Genomic DNA, 14,087 nt, shown 5'->3' with positions numbered 1-14,087 from the left:
TCGTTAAAGAGTATGCACAACCTTTCCTGTCACTGCTGGATTTCCCAAGAAACGTTCCCGTCACTGAAGTGGCACTTCAGCTGCCCAAATTTTGCTGAATTCTGATCTATTTAGAGGCCGATGGGAAGGTTCCCTAGAAATTAAACTTCCTGGTGTTAAGTCAAAATTAACGGGAGGTTCAATCCGAAGTCCTCCAACGCTCCTTTATGACATAATAGTAATGGCGGGGTTAAAGCCCGAATTCCTGCAGGGGCCCTAGATCCATACACTCGTGAAGCTGAGTAGAAGCCAGTGTGATGGAACATGGCTGCGTTCAAATCCCAGCTCGCACCCTCTGTTGCTGGACACTCCTGGACACTTACGGCCCCTGGAAGCGCTTATGCCTTCATCTGTATGATGCGCTAACGATACCCAACTCGTAGGTTTCCATGAGGTTCTAATGAAATCATGGACCCGCAGTGGTGGGTTGGTAGCCTGTCTTAGGCATGCTGTAAAAAGCAGTCACCCTCGTCCTTGTTTTTATCAGCTGAAGTTCTCTGTCACCCTAGGTGCAAGACAACTTCTGAGAAAAACCCTTTTCTGAAACTGGATAAGTACTTTTTAAGAGCTCTATGATTTGAGTCCTCTCTCAGGTGACGGTATGGATGGAAATGTACTCACTGTCACTTTTTATAATTAGGGGGTAGGACTGTTTTTCATGTAGGACTAATGTTGCTAAAGTACTTTGGGTTTCTTGGATGAAAGACTCTAGAAAAATATTGCATTATAAAATTGTTAGCTAATAACATATATTGGAAGGATTGATGGTTTTCCCATAAAACATTGAGGAAGTTAACAGCAGAGAGAGATGGTAAGTAAGGCAATTGGGTAACTCAATTCATGGAGGAGTCAGCAGCAGGTTTGTTAAGACGGAAGACGCTAGTTCTTGGTTGCTGCTCCTTTTAATTGCCTAATAAATATTTTCAGTGAATAGATTATTAAACTACATAAATAGAAATATGGTAGTACGTAAAATTTACAAAAGGGGACCTTTATTCTTTCTTTTTTTCTTTTTCTTTTTGCGTTCTTTAAATACGTGGAGTGGTTAAGATGGCAGGCCTTGTGCCAGGTGGACTTGATTTGAATATTGGCTTTTTCCCTGACCAGTTGGCTTAGATTTTCTAAGCTTCACTTCCATCATCTATAGAATAGAGATGATAATGCCCACCTCACAGACAGATTGAGAAGACTAAAGAAGAGTAAGTCGGGAAAGCATTTGGCACCTGGCACATTGTAAGAACACCATCTGGAAAGGGAAGGAATGGGGACTGCTCAGAGCAGAGGTTCTTAACCTTAGCTGACGCCAACCCTCTTTATGTCACAGGTGTTTTTTATCCTCCCTTTACTATCGTCAAATAAAACTTTAGAGCGAATATAAGGTACCTACTGCATTCTTTAAATAGCAGTGTACAGTCGTGCCGTAGTTGAGATATAAAGGGGAGATGGAGGAAGTTGACTTACGGTGAAATAATGTGCATTTCAATATAATACTGGGGTAAAACTACACCATGGATGCTTGTGCCTCTGTCACCGCTGTAGGTAAGGCAGGTAACCCCGTAGCCTCAGCAGCATGGCTTAGGTGCAACAAGTAACACTGCTCTTGGTGACCTTTTGAAATAATTAAAACGTCTTAGTAATGTTTCCAACAAGGCAAAGAGTTATCTTCCTCTCTTATGTGTTAGTTACATTACCTGAAATTGTATGTTGTTCTATATAACCTAAATATATGATTTATATTTAAGCCATGTAGAAACACTCTTAGAGTTAGGTTTTTAAGCTCAGAAAATTACAAAAACAAATTTTTCACCTACGCAGATTTTGGTTTTCAGTGTGGGGCTGCCTCGTTCATTGGAGGATATTGGTCATGTTTGGCCCCCACCTACTCACTGTCAGTAACCTCCAGCTCCCCAGTTTTCATGGCAGCCAAAAATAACCCCACAACTTTCCAAAATTCGCCCTGGGGGTGGTGCTCCCTTTACTAAAACTGTTTGCCTAGAGAGGCTTGAACCTTAAAGCTGATTTTCTTAACTTCTTTGGTAACCCACGGGGTTTGAAAGCCAGGCTGTGGGAAGCAAGACTGAGAAATTTCTAAAAACCACACTCCTCAGGAGTGTGACACCTCTCAGAGTCTGCAGTCACAGCGGCTCCAGCTAAGCTCCCACAGTTATAAACAGATTCTTGATGGGTCTGGGAAGGGTATGGAGACACCAGAAAATAGAGCAGTTCTGTATGAGGCGGGGGAGACCGAGGCCAGAGGCGAGGTACACGGATGCCGGAATCTAGAGTTCTGTTACTAATAGTGTTTCCCTTCTCAGAAGGGAAGGGCTGGGTGGCTCTTTGACTCTGACTCTAGGGGGTTTTCCCCTCATCTTGCTAAATCATTTGATTTCATGCCCGCTTCTCTCTTCCCAGCAAGTTCCAGGGCTGATTTCCGGTCACTTCCCCTCCGGGCACCCTCTCCCTGGGTGCGTGAGGTCACGGAGCTGATTTTTCTCTTCATAGTTGTTTAGCTACTGTTATTCTACGTGGTTTTCTTTAAAAACCATCCAAAATATACATTTCTTAAATTATATGCATGCATGGGGAAAAATAATAAACAAATTTGAATAAAATTTGCATAATAAATAATTTGAAGAAAATGTTTATTGTAGAACAAGGTTAAAAAATAGAAGGCAAAAATCTTCCAAATACTGAATAGACTACATCATCCTAATTATGTACCAATATAGGCATAAATTAATGTTTTTATTACTATACAAATGCATAGATAAAAATATATTAACAACATAAAACATGGTAGTAAATATAACGGAATGTTTATGGGAATCTACCTCTGTGTGGGGAGATCACAAGTGATTTTAATTGTTTTCCTTATAATTTTCTTCACTTTCAAGATTTTCTATAGTGTTCATATGTAAGTTTGATTATAAGAAAAAAACTATTTTAAACCAGTAGCTATTTTTGTTTCCTTTTTCGTATCAGCTAGTGTGTACATTTTCCTAAAGTGACAGTAGTCGTGTGCCGCTGCTGGCAGAGGCAGGGGGTGATACGGGGAGCGGGAAGTAGAAAAGAGCAGTTTGTTCATAAGGAATGGATTTACGCCATTGTCTTAGTCATACAGTATTTTACCTGAATTACCCCGAACTTCTCATTTACGCAGGTGGGTTATAAGCTGTAATGAACATAGCTGGATTTTGACAACACAGAGTGCATCTTGCCTTTCTAATAGCTTTCTTTTCAGAAATTATCTCTTAGCCGGTCTGGGTCAGAGTCGCACACTTTCCTGAACTTGGGGAAAGTGTACGATTCGAGTTTAGCCCCTTCCCCAGAAACCGAATTCTGACTAGAGGGACAGAAGGACCGAGAACTTGGCCGGAACTCCTCCACGAGCTGCCTGCCTTTTGGTCTGGGAACTGCCTTGTCGACTGCGGGTTCTCTCGCCGTCCTTGTGACACCCCTCCTGCTAAATCCTCCTCTGCTTAAGTCAATCAGAATCACTTTTCTTTTGTGTGCAATCAAAGCACCTGTGTCGTAGGGTCATTTCACAGCTGAGCTGGGGCAGGTCTGTGCTTATTCCCATAGACCCCTGGACGTCCGGTTTTGAGTCTTGGCCAGTTCAAGTTCATTGGGCCAAATAACCAACTAACTTATGATTTATGATGCACTGTTTATAGTCGGACTCCCCTGGTGAAACTCTGGGCCAGATTGCTTGTAGATAGCTTTTACCAGATGTCACCAGTTAGCCTGGCTCAGTTAACGTGACAGGGGCATTGCAGAGCGCTGGGAACTTCTGCCCGGAGGTCTTGGGAAATCTAGATTGATGGCACGCATTTCTGTGGTTTAATCTGGAGCCCGAGCAGCTCCTAGGCAAATCAGAAGGAGCCTGGAGCCTTTCGCCTGGAATCCTCTTGGACTCCCGGTGCTGGCGGGTGCTCTTTCTTCGGAGCATCATAGCTTTCGCCTGTATTTTAAGCCTTTTGAGAATGTGCTCGGTAATGTCCCCTAAGTCTCTTGACCTAACTGAAGCTGAGTCATCTTTATGGGATCCTAACTGGCACAGAAGCAAGTAGCAGTTACAAAGTGACAGGAGACCCTCAATGGTGGGAAGGGCCTGGGACAGGGATCAGGCGGAGGCACCGTTGAGGGTGGGGAGAGGGGCTGGGGTAGCCGGCAGTCTTCAATAACAGCTCTAGAGAGGGGAGATGTGGCGTGATGTCTTCGCGAGTGACAATGTTTATAAGATACCGTAGATCAGAATGAAGTTGGAGAAATTTCAGCTATCTCCTGAATGTGGAATGGACTCCTCCTTTCAGTGAAATTACGTCGGAGCCGTGGCTTAATAGTAGAGCTGACGGGCGCCTTCTAGCTTCCTTCTTGGCACTTCACCCCTGTCCCGCCCGCTCCACACGGTTCCATTCTCTGGTCGCATCCTCCGCGCCTCCCTTCCATTCTGTGCTCGCTTGGTGAATTTTAAACTGTGGTCTAGTGTGCTTTGAGAGTCAGCGAATTATGTGTCCCAGAAATGCTGTTGGACCAGTTCTGGTTCACAGGGAGCTACAGGATCCCCAAGCCCCATGGCGCTGAGATCTCGTTCAGAAAGAGCCACTTGCATCGTTGTCCTGCCGCGGTGGTTTCTGCATCCTTTTAAACTTCCTCTGTCCTCTGTGAGCAGTGACTTGTCATTCATCTTTTCATTCCAAACAGCATCCAGCTAATGTCTTGCACATAGCGGGTGTTCAATAAGCAGTTATAGAATAAATATATGTGTATATATTGGATGGCCAAACTACCAAAACCCCAAAGAAGCCTATGTTGTTTTTTTTTCTGGTTTAATCTCATAATTTTGAGAGTGACAAAAAGGAAATACAGTGAATCGGTAGAAGAAAGGACTTTTAAAATGCAGCTTCCACTATTTGGAGTAGGATGATTTTTGATTATCTGCTGAGTCTGCGGGCGGCGCGTCCTGGTGCAGACACAGCCTGCTCCCTTCTCCGATCTGTCCGTGAGCTGCTGAGTGAGGAGCACGGAGACCCCAGGTCTCTCAAAGCCTCCAATTAATGCAAGAAAATTTACGGTGTTCCCTAGGATTTTACTTGTGTTGTATTGAGTTCTAACTCCATAGAAAGGGCCAAAGTTCCATAGAGTAAAGTAGTTTTGTACAGCAGTTAGAAACATGAATTCTGGAGACAGGCTGCCTGGTGTCAAATTACAAAGCTGCAACGGGGAGCCCTGGAGCCTTGGACAAGGCATTTCAGCCTGCTGTGCCTTAATTTCCTCATCTGTAAAATGGAGATAATAAAAGTACCTACCTCCTAGGTTGTTTTGAGATTTAAATATTTATCTAAAGAGCAAAAGCTAGTGTTTGACACACAGTAAGCCCCTCTCTTTCTCTTCCATGCAATTACTCAATAAACTCAACAGCTAAGGCTTCACCAGCCAGCAGTTTGTGGTATAATCCAGAAGACTGTGATTAACCTGCTGTCCTCCAGCACTTTTTCCTGGGCGTCTTCATCTGTTCTCTCCGGGCTGGTCTCCCTCTGTGAGCACTTCCTGGAAAAGGGGGAGACTGTCTTACTACTGGTCAGGCACCTTTTCATTTTCAAGGTTCTGCATAATGAGTACCGACACCTATAACAATCAAAAAGGAAAACACCTTGAGGGAGAATGCCTTTTATTCAGGTAGAGATAGGCATCTGTCCCATTAAATGGAAAGAACAGAGAGCTCTCAGTAGTGACCCTGATCTCCGTCTAAGGAGCTCATTAGCAGGCGGTAGTCCACTAACTCATCTCTCCTTCCCTAGGGATGGGGGTGAAACACGCTGTCTCACAGCTCTTTGAAACACAGTGTTATACCCTTCACCTTTTAAAGACCTATACAATGGCTGCCCCATAGCCAGTCTCCTAACTATCAGAAATAAAACAAAATTAAGTTACAGTAACATTAAACTTAAGAAATACCATGACCTAATTGAGATCACTAGATATTCAATATTGAAATAACCAAAAATGCCTAATTATATACCTTTTCTTTGATTGAGGCCATCCTTTCTGATTGTGTGTGTGCTGACTTCAATGGACGTGTGTGCATACCCATGTGCAGACATGAAAGTCTTCCTCCTCCAAATGGTTGGGGGGCCTAGTTCCTTCAAGTGAATGGATGCTTTGGACATGGGAGGGCTCAGTCTGAAAAGGGTTTTCAAGGAAGTACCTTGAGAAGCAATGTGACCTGAGATCTGAGACTCCAGTAGTAAAATTTACCTTTGAACCTACAAAAATATGAAACACAGGTGAATTTACAATGTTAATTTTTTAAAAGCTAAACAAAACACATCTCTGCTATCAATTAACCACTACTTGTGATTCTAGAATTAAAAGCTGGCATGAAGGTTCAGAGGGTCTGGTTGTAGTAATCTGTAGTTTAAAGAAATTCTTTCAATTATAGAAGTCTTATTCACCGAAAGGTTTTTTTTACCTTCTCTCTTAAAGGTCCATTTCCTTTAACCTGGCATTTCACAAGACATTCTTATTCGTTAATGTCTCCAATTGACCACTAGATGGCAATATTGTTCTTTTATGTTACAGGCCAGATTACAATAACCATAATGATGGAATTATTTTTCCAACAACCAAATTTAAAAAATAAAAAAGCAAAGACTAGTAATTTAAATGTGTCACTCTGTGTAATAGGATAAGGTAGAGCATATTAAATTACAGGTTTGAGATCGACTTATGTAGAAAGCGTACTAAACAACCTTCTGTCTGTGTGGGTCATCAGAGAACAGGCTTTGCACCTGGAGCTTGTAGACTACAGTGTGGCCTCAGTTCCTCTCATCTTTGTGGCTGCAGAGAACTGTGTGGGTGTTGAATGATATTTTAATCAAATCACTTAACATTTCTCTTGATTTTGCAACATCCTGGAGCAGTGGTTTGTAAACCTAGAGGCATAATATTAAACGCACAAACAAAAGATTCCAGGGATCTCTCCTAGAGGATTCTGATTCAGTAGATCTGAGGTGGGGTATGGGTTTTGGATTTTTAAAAGCATTTCCACATGCTTCTGATTATCAACAATTTTAGAAGCAGACCTAGTGTCCTTAATTTCTCCAGCAACAGAATTCACAAAACAAAATTAATTTTAACTCAACTTAATATAAAATTGCCAAACACATGTGTTTTTTTTTTATATAAAAAGTCTAAAACACTCAGGTATGTCAATTATAAAGAAGCTGAAATCACTGTAAAAATACTAGAGTTCTAATAATTGAAATATTTATTTGCCTTATATATCTTAAACAAAGGTTATTATACTTGCACATGATGAGAAAGAGAGCTTGCCAATAGTGTCCTCACTCCTGTGTGTTTTTCACAACGGAAGATCCTCAAACTGGGGAGTGCTGGATTTCTACAGAAATTATTCCGGATATGCTGGAATGATGTCCCTCTACTGTTATTCTATTAAATATTAGGATTTATATCTTTAGAAATCATTAGTTATCACTTTTGAGAACTTTGAGGTCCCCATCAGCTATGTGAAGTACTAGTTTTCTTTGTTATTTCTCATCATCTCTTCTCTTTCTCTCTCTCTCTCTCTGTTTCTATCTCTATCATTATTTGCTTTATGTCCTTATTTACTTTTTGGTTTAAAGTAAAACATTCAGATTTAGATTAAAACAGAAAAATGAAGCAGTGCTCTCTGGTGATAGGTTTAGACCAACTAATCACTGTTCATATATAATTTGCCTTGACATCTTTGAATCAACTGAGCTTTTTTCCTTATCTAATACTATCTTTTCTTTTTTTTGTAGTTAAAAATATCATGGCAATAAGCATTAAAAAAAAAAACACCATCCTTTTCTGGTGTTAGTTCATGGATTTATATTAAGGTGCTGATAATGATAATGTAAAGAAAAGAGTGCTTTCTTGAGTGTGTTTAAAAATTAAGCTATAAATATTTCTTAAACATTATAGAACAATTTGGTTTTCATAGAAAAATAGCACCAGGATGCCATAACACAATTCCCCAGTTTGAAAGAATCAAATCTGCTGCTCATAAAACTATACTTATATACTTTTGTTGTTAGAAGGTAAGGTTCTGGGAAACTTACTGCTTTCTTAAATTCCCATGTCTTCCTTTGTTTCTCTGGTTCTTTAAGAATTCCTTAAATTTAAACGCAAGATTTCTGTAAGTTTTCTAGCTCATAAAAGTCACTTCTAATTTTTTAAAGACAATTTCAGAAAATGAACATGAATTGAAATGTGCATTTGCTTCATAGTCAGATACACCACTTAGAAGAATCCGCATTTTGGGTGGCGGCTTGTTTTTCTTGTCATAATTGGTGTCCATACATACCACTCCCTGCATTCCAATGTTGAGCCTTGGCAGGAGCAATGGAGGAAACAGAACGTTCTGTTTTGGAAGTTTTAATTTGCAGGCAGAAGTCTCTGCACCCGCGGAGGCGGGAGAGAGCTCCCGCAGAGCGGGGCCACCAGAGGGACCCGGAGCACCACTCATCCGTCCAGGGCCGGGCTCGGGAATGGATCTGTGTGTCCAAATAAATATTTATTTTCTGAGAATTTTATTCCATGTTTCTCTCCTTTAAAAAATGCACACGAATTACCTGCAGGAAAACATTCAGATTTAGATCAAAACAGAAAAATGAAGCGATGCTCTCTAGTGAGAAAGCGAAGCCGTATCTCTTCCCTCCTGAAAAATTGTCAGTGATTTTGATTAGCAGGAATCACTGACACGACAAATCAACCCTGCTTTAATTTTTAAAAGACACTCGAGGTATGTTTCAGAGAACCTTATGCCTGTGCCAACTAAAAAATTAAAATATAAATTTTAAAATATCTTAACCCAAAGAAAGAAGAGAATGGGGGAGGGCCTCTAAATTTAGAAGATGCCAGATTGTAAACACCAGAAAACCTGTCTTGGCCTCCAAATATTTACCTTTCTGGAAAGCCGGCCCACAGAGTACCTTCAGTCTTCAAAAGGGAATCCTGGCACCTGGAAGATTGGGCTGACAGTGAGTATTAAAATGACTTGTTTAATGAGCATCTTGATTGAACCACGTAGGCAATGCTGAAGACTTTTCTTGAAAGGACTGTGATCGGTGTTTGCATTTTGTTATGTTGTATGCCTCCACTGTCCCTTATTTTGACAAGCTATCGAAAAGTTTGGGATGAGCATGGGCAATTTTTTTTTTTTTTCTTAACGTGGTTGCTGAAAAGAAACGGAACCTCTCCTTTCCTGCCTCTAACGGAAGATGGCTGTGCCACTGAAGCGAGGGCGCTGAGCACTAACCCTGCACCAAAGCTTCTCCAAGCCTGTCTATTCTGATGAGTGGAAACCATGAGAGATATGCTTATTCTTTTCAAGCACGAGGCCACCCTCCGTTAAGTAAAGGCTATTTAGTGAATGGGAGGCAGATTGCCAATCCTTAGGGCTGGAAGAGACTGAGGCCCAGAAATCCTTAACTGCACTCCATGGTGGTTCCAGGTGCAGCTCCGTTTCCGTGGGCCGCCTGCTCCCACCTCCCAGACGATGATCTCCGCTGGTCTTGAACTCCTCCATAGACTGTACATGTTCTGCCGCTCACAAAAGGGACAACCGCTTCCTTTAGAAACCTAACCAAAAATTTCCTTTGCAAATTTAAGGCGATTACTTTTTTTTCTTACTGGAAAACCATAGAATATCCCTTTTCTTTGTTAAGACAAATTTACCAACTTCCTTTTGTTTTATGTTTGTCATTTTGCTTCTGAAATTTGGACTTTTTTCTCAACTTGTTCATTTTCCTCTTCTGAATCATTTTGAGGTTTTCCCCATTTTCCTTATTTATGGAGCAATTAACTAAAAATAAGGTGGTATTAAATAACTAGTAAATGTTGGATTAAAAGAAACCCAGGATACAATATCTAAAGCTATACATAGAAATGTAGTATAAAACTATTATTGTTGAATTCTAAATTTCATAACTCACTAGTAGAAAGAATAAAATTACATATTCTGTAAGTAGGCAGCTTTGATGGAATCAGACTCATTTAACTTACAAAATCCCTTCAAAGCAAACAAGTGAGTTGTAAATAGGTTAAAGATTCCGGCCTTTCTTCTTTTATGCTAAAATTCTCAGATTTTTATGCGTATATATTTTTTCTTCAAGTCTTCAAGGGAAAATGCTTTCCTTCAAAGACTTTATATTGTTTACCTAACTCAGAGTCATTTCACACAGGTAATTTGTAGGTTGGGAAGTAACTGCAAACTTCTGCAAGACGAGAAGTGTGTATTTTCAAACATAAGCACGTGACTTTAAAAAAAAGACCAATATATGTAACTGATTTTGTGGAGATGTTACAATATTGTGATTAAAGACAAATTTTTCTCTCCTTTAGACAGACTTCTGTATTCACAAGGGCTAAGGTTTCTATTCACTCCACTATAGACAAGATGCAGTAAAACAACCATAGTTGGGTTTCAAGGAGAAATGTTTCCAGGACAGGGAAGCACAGGCTGAGAGCTGTGATGGGTTGGCAAAGGCGTAGTTGTGTCACAGAGAACTCTGCAAGTGGACTCAGAAAGCAGACGTGCAGACAGCACTGGGTCCCAAAGTGAGCAGCTGCATCCAGCACAAAACACAAAAGAAGACGTGTGTGTGTGCGTGTGTGTGTGTGTGTGTGTGTGTGATTTTCTGCAGTCAAGGGCTTTTCACCTCTGCAGCAGCACAGAATAAGGAGGGTCTAGCTAGAACTCCTTAGCTAACTCTTTCTCAGATCCAAATATTTAGATGGGAGCAGGATTTTAACTTCCAAACAAAACCACAGGTAGTGGCGCCCTCCTGAGGAGAGCAGCCGCTGACAACCTCAGGGATATTAGAGCAGAAGGGATCGTCCTTGAGACACAGGAACCTGTGGGTTTCAGAGGAGGAAGCCAAGCCCGGACAACAGTGTCTTTTCAGAGGTCCCAGGGCGAGGCCATGCAGCGAAGGCAGTTCCTGGCTCACCGGCCATTGCCCCTCTAGGCCAGACGGGACCTTGTCTTTCTTACCCACCAACTCTCCTCTTCCTCACTCTTCTCAAGAAGAAAATGATCTTGAAGTGATAACATGAACAGCTGCTGGATTTGATTTTGGTAAATTAAATAGCCCTTGGTTTAACCTAGATCACCAGAGAACTGTGTGCTTTCCCCAGTGGAGAAAGGACTTTGGTGAATTATGCTTGTGTGTGGTGTCACTGGCTTCTGCTGAGGGACATTCCAGGCAGGGGCTCTAAAATATTCTGCTGTTCTGTTCCCTGCAGGGATTCCCAGGCCGCCGTCCACAAAGTCAGGCCACTGGGGAATGAATGCTTTGACATCGCCCGGCAGAAGACATTTTTTTAAGTTTCAGAATCCAGGAAAAGCCACACTTCTCCAACCGTTGGTGCGTGTCTTTTTCAGACTGAATCTTGTAACTGAACGTTTTTCTTTTTCACTCAGACTTCAGGAAGCACCGTTTGTCATTAGAAAGGCAGTATAGGGTAGTGGTTAGAGCTCAACCCTGAGGATCAGAAAGACCCAGGTTGGTAGATCAGCACCCACACTTCGCCACGGAAAACCTCAGTTTCCTCATTTGTAAAATGGAGATGATAATAACCTACCTCATGGGTTTAGTGTGAAAAATAGTTTTGTTTTGTTTTTTTCCCCACAAAAATAAGGTAAAGTGTTGGACATTATCTTTGGCCCAGGGTAAATGCTTAACGAATGTCAGCTGTTATTATTATTATTATTATTTAAATGCATGTAACAAACCTTCACGTGTGGTGCAGCAATAATGCGTTCAGGCACTCTGCTAGATGCTGAGAATAAAACGCAGAGCAGCCGAGGCCCAGTTCCCACCCCCAAGTGCGTTATTGGACAAGCGTGGCCGACGCCATGACGAGGGAGCCCAGGGCGGGAGCCTGCTCCAAGGAGCCTCGGACCTGGGGATGCATCCCGGGCTGGACGGAGTGTCCGTTCACCCAGTGGCGAGGCAGAAACGCTTCTCCGGCAGAGACGTGGGGAGGGGCGTGAAGTTCTGGGTGGCTGGAGGGGAGGGCTGCGGGGTGCTGGTGGTGACAGGGTGGCCAGAGAGCAGTGAGGGGCCAGGTCCCGAAGGCCACCTAAGCCACGGGGGGGAATTCTGGCTTTGTCCCAAATACAGCAGGGAGCCATCAAGGTGCTGTGAGCAGGAATAACACCGGATCTGATTTGCTTTCTAGAGGTGTCACTCAGGCGTGGAAAATGAGATGAGCGGAGGGCGGGCAGGAGGCGTGGGGATCAACTGGGTGAGTGCTGACGGGCGCCGGGCGAGGGCCGCAGCATCCACACAGCCGCCTTCCGCCTTCCGCCTTCCAGCCGCCATGCAGGGCGAAGGGCTTCCATGTACATATTTTGAAATATTTTCTTTGGCATTCGTGATTTCACCTATTTTCCCCCGTCTCCAATTTCAACTATGTATTGAATCCTTTGGTATTGTGTCTTTTGGTATGTCTCCTTAAATATATTTTGTGCAATGAAGTAGGAAAAGAGGAGAGAGGATTCTTACGATCTAGTATTCCTTCCTTTCAATACATTTATTTTGAAATACATAGCTGTGAGGTTCCTGTCCCGGGTTCGACGTGATTTGAGAGAGTGGCTACGCAGCAGACTCTGTGCGTGTGTTTACCATTAAGTGCACTGTATCCTTGTTAAGGGTGTGACCCAGGTGGCCTTCCCACTTTAGGACAAACTTCAGATTTCCTCCTCTTTTAAACATCTGACCATTATTCAGGCACCTGGGTATTTAAGCTGCTGCCGTCAGAACAGGTTATCCAACTCATCGCTTCTTCGCCCAGCAAGGTGTTGAAAAAGGAAGACTTGTGTAGCCGCTAAGTTGCATAACAGGTTAACGTGAGCCCTTTGAATTCAAACAAAAAAAAGTCCTTGACCTGATTGGGATTCACCTGCCTCGACTTCTGTTTCATCTTTCCTAAAGCGAAGGTAATGCCAGTCTGCAGGCGGGAAAACCTGATGGCTACTAATGGGGGGTTTTCAAGTTTGTCTTGCTTTCCTTAAACTATGAAGAAAGAACAAAAACATTACTCAGAATGGAATCAGTTTCCAGGAATGGAAAAAAGAAAAATGAGAATTTATTATTAAAGAAAGAAATAGAGCCAAGGTGAAAAAAGGCCTTCTCACATCTCCTGGCCAGGTGCTCTGTGCATATAAATGTTTCAAGTTAAGCTTTAAGATCAAGGGAAGGTCTGTAGGGAGCCTTGTTTCCTGGAGATCTGCTTGCTAGAGCCGCTCCCGAATACAGGCTGCCCATTTTTATTTGGTTATTAAGGATTAAAGGGGGCGATGATTCTGGAATGGGAGTTCCTTGGTTTCCATTAACTTTGTACAAGGCAGTGAAAAGCGGACTTCCAAAGGAGGTTGTGCATATGTATTTCAGGCTATCAGCTCATCTCCTTCACTGTCATCTTATGTGTATGTTTGACATGAAATTGCCCTTCCTCTCATGAGCTCAGACTCCAAGGAATCTGCCTCACTGCAGTGATTGAGAATCTGTGTGCCTCTCAGAAATTCTGGTTTTCACAGGAGTGTGAAGAGAAGATGAAAAGAATTTCACATCAGGTTGCTGGTTACTCCTCCAGCTACCGTGTGGCTTAGCAATTGGAAAGCTCCTCACCATTGCTCAACTTCTCTGGGCTTTCAATGTCTGGATACATGAGCAAGCGCCAACCCATTACTCCGTGTCAATATTTAAAAATTTTTCTTTTTTATTGCTAGTGTCACAGCCTGTAATCAAAACTAAAGCACGCCTGAAGTTAAAAGTGCCTAAGAATGTTTAGTGTGATAAAATAACATACACCTGAAGAGAATGCCTACTGTGGGGAATTTTATTACAGAGATCTCTAGGTTTGGGTTCATGAATGCCTGTTGCAATAATAGTCATTAAAATAAAAGTACTGATGAAGAGCTTGGCTGTCAAAAAGACAAAATAACAAACCAATTCCATTTCTAGAAAGCAATGTTTTAAAAACAGAATGGGATC

General features: G+C 42.2%; 1 long non-coding RNA gene across 2 annotated transcripts in view; it reads left to right on the top strand.

The window, feature by feature from the left end:
- The window catches only part of LOC118612423, a 192,156-nt gene that overhangs the window by 123,712 nt on the left and 54,357 nt on the right, over positions 1-14,087 (top strand). The window contains exon 2 of one of the 2 annotated variants that reach the window (XR_004954864.1): positions 11,332-11,453. The exons of the other annotated variant lie outside the window; for it this stretch is intronic. This is a non-coding gene — a long non-coding RNA (uncharacterized LOC118612423). The remainder of the gene's footprint in view (positions 1-11,331; positions 11,454-14,087) is intronic. 2 annotated transcript variants of the gene reach the window in all.

The sequence above is a fragment of the Rousettus aegyptiacus genome, unplaced genomic scaffold (genome assembly GCF_014176215.1).
Source record: "Rousettus aegyptiacus isolate mRouAeg1 unplaced genomic scaffold, mRouAeg1.p scaffold_m13_p_16, whole genome shotgun sequence".
Lineage (NCBI taxonomy): Eukaryota > Metazoa > Chordata > Mammalia > Chiroptera > Pteropodidae > Rousettus > Rousettus aegyptiacus.
The sequence above is the reverse complement of the archived record's forward strand: the minus strand, read 5'-3'. Positions and strand labels throughout refer to the sequence as shown.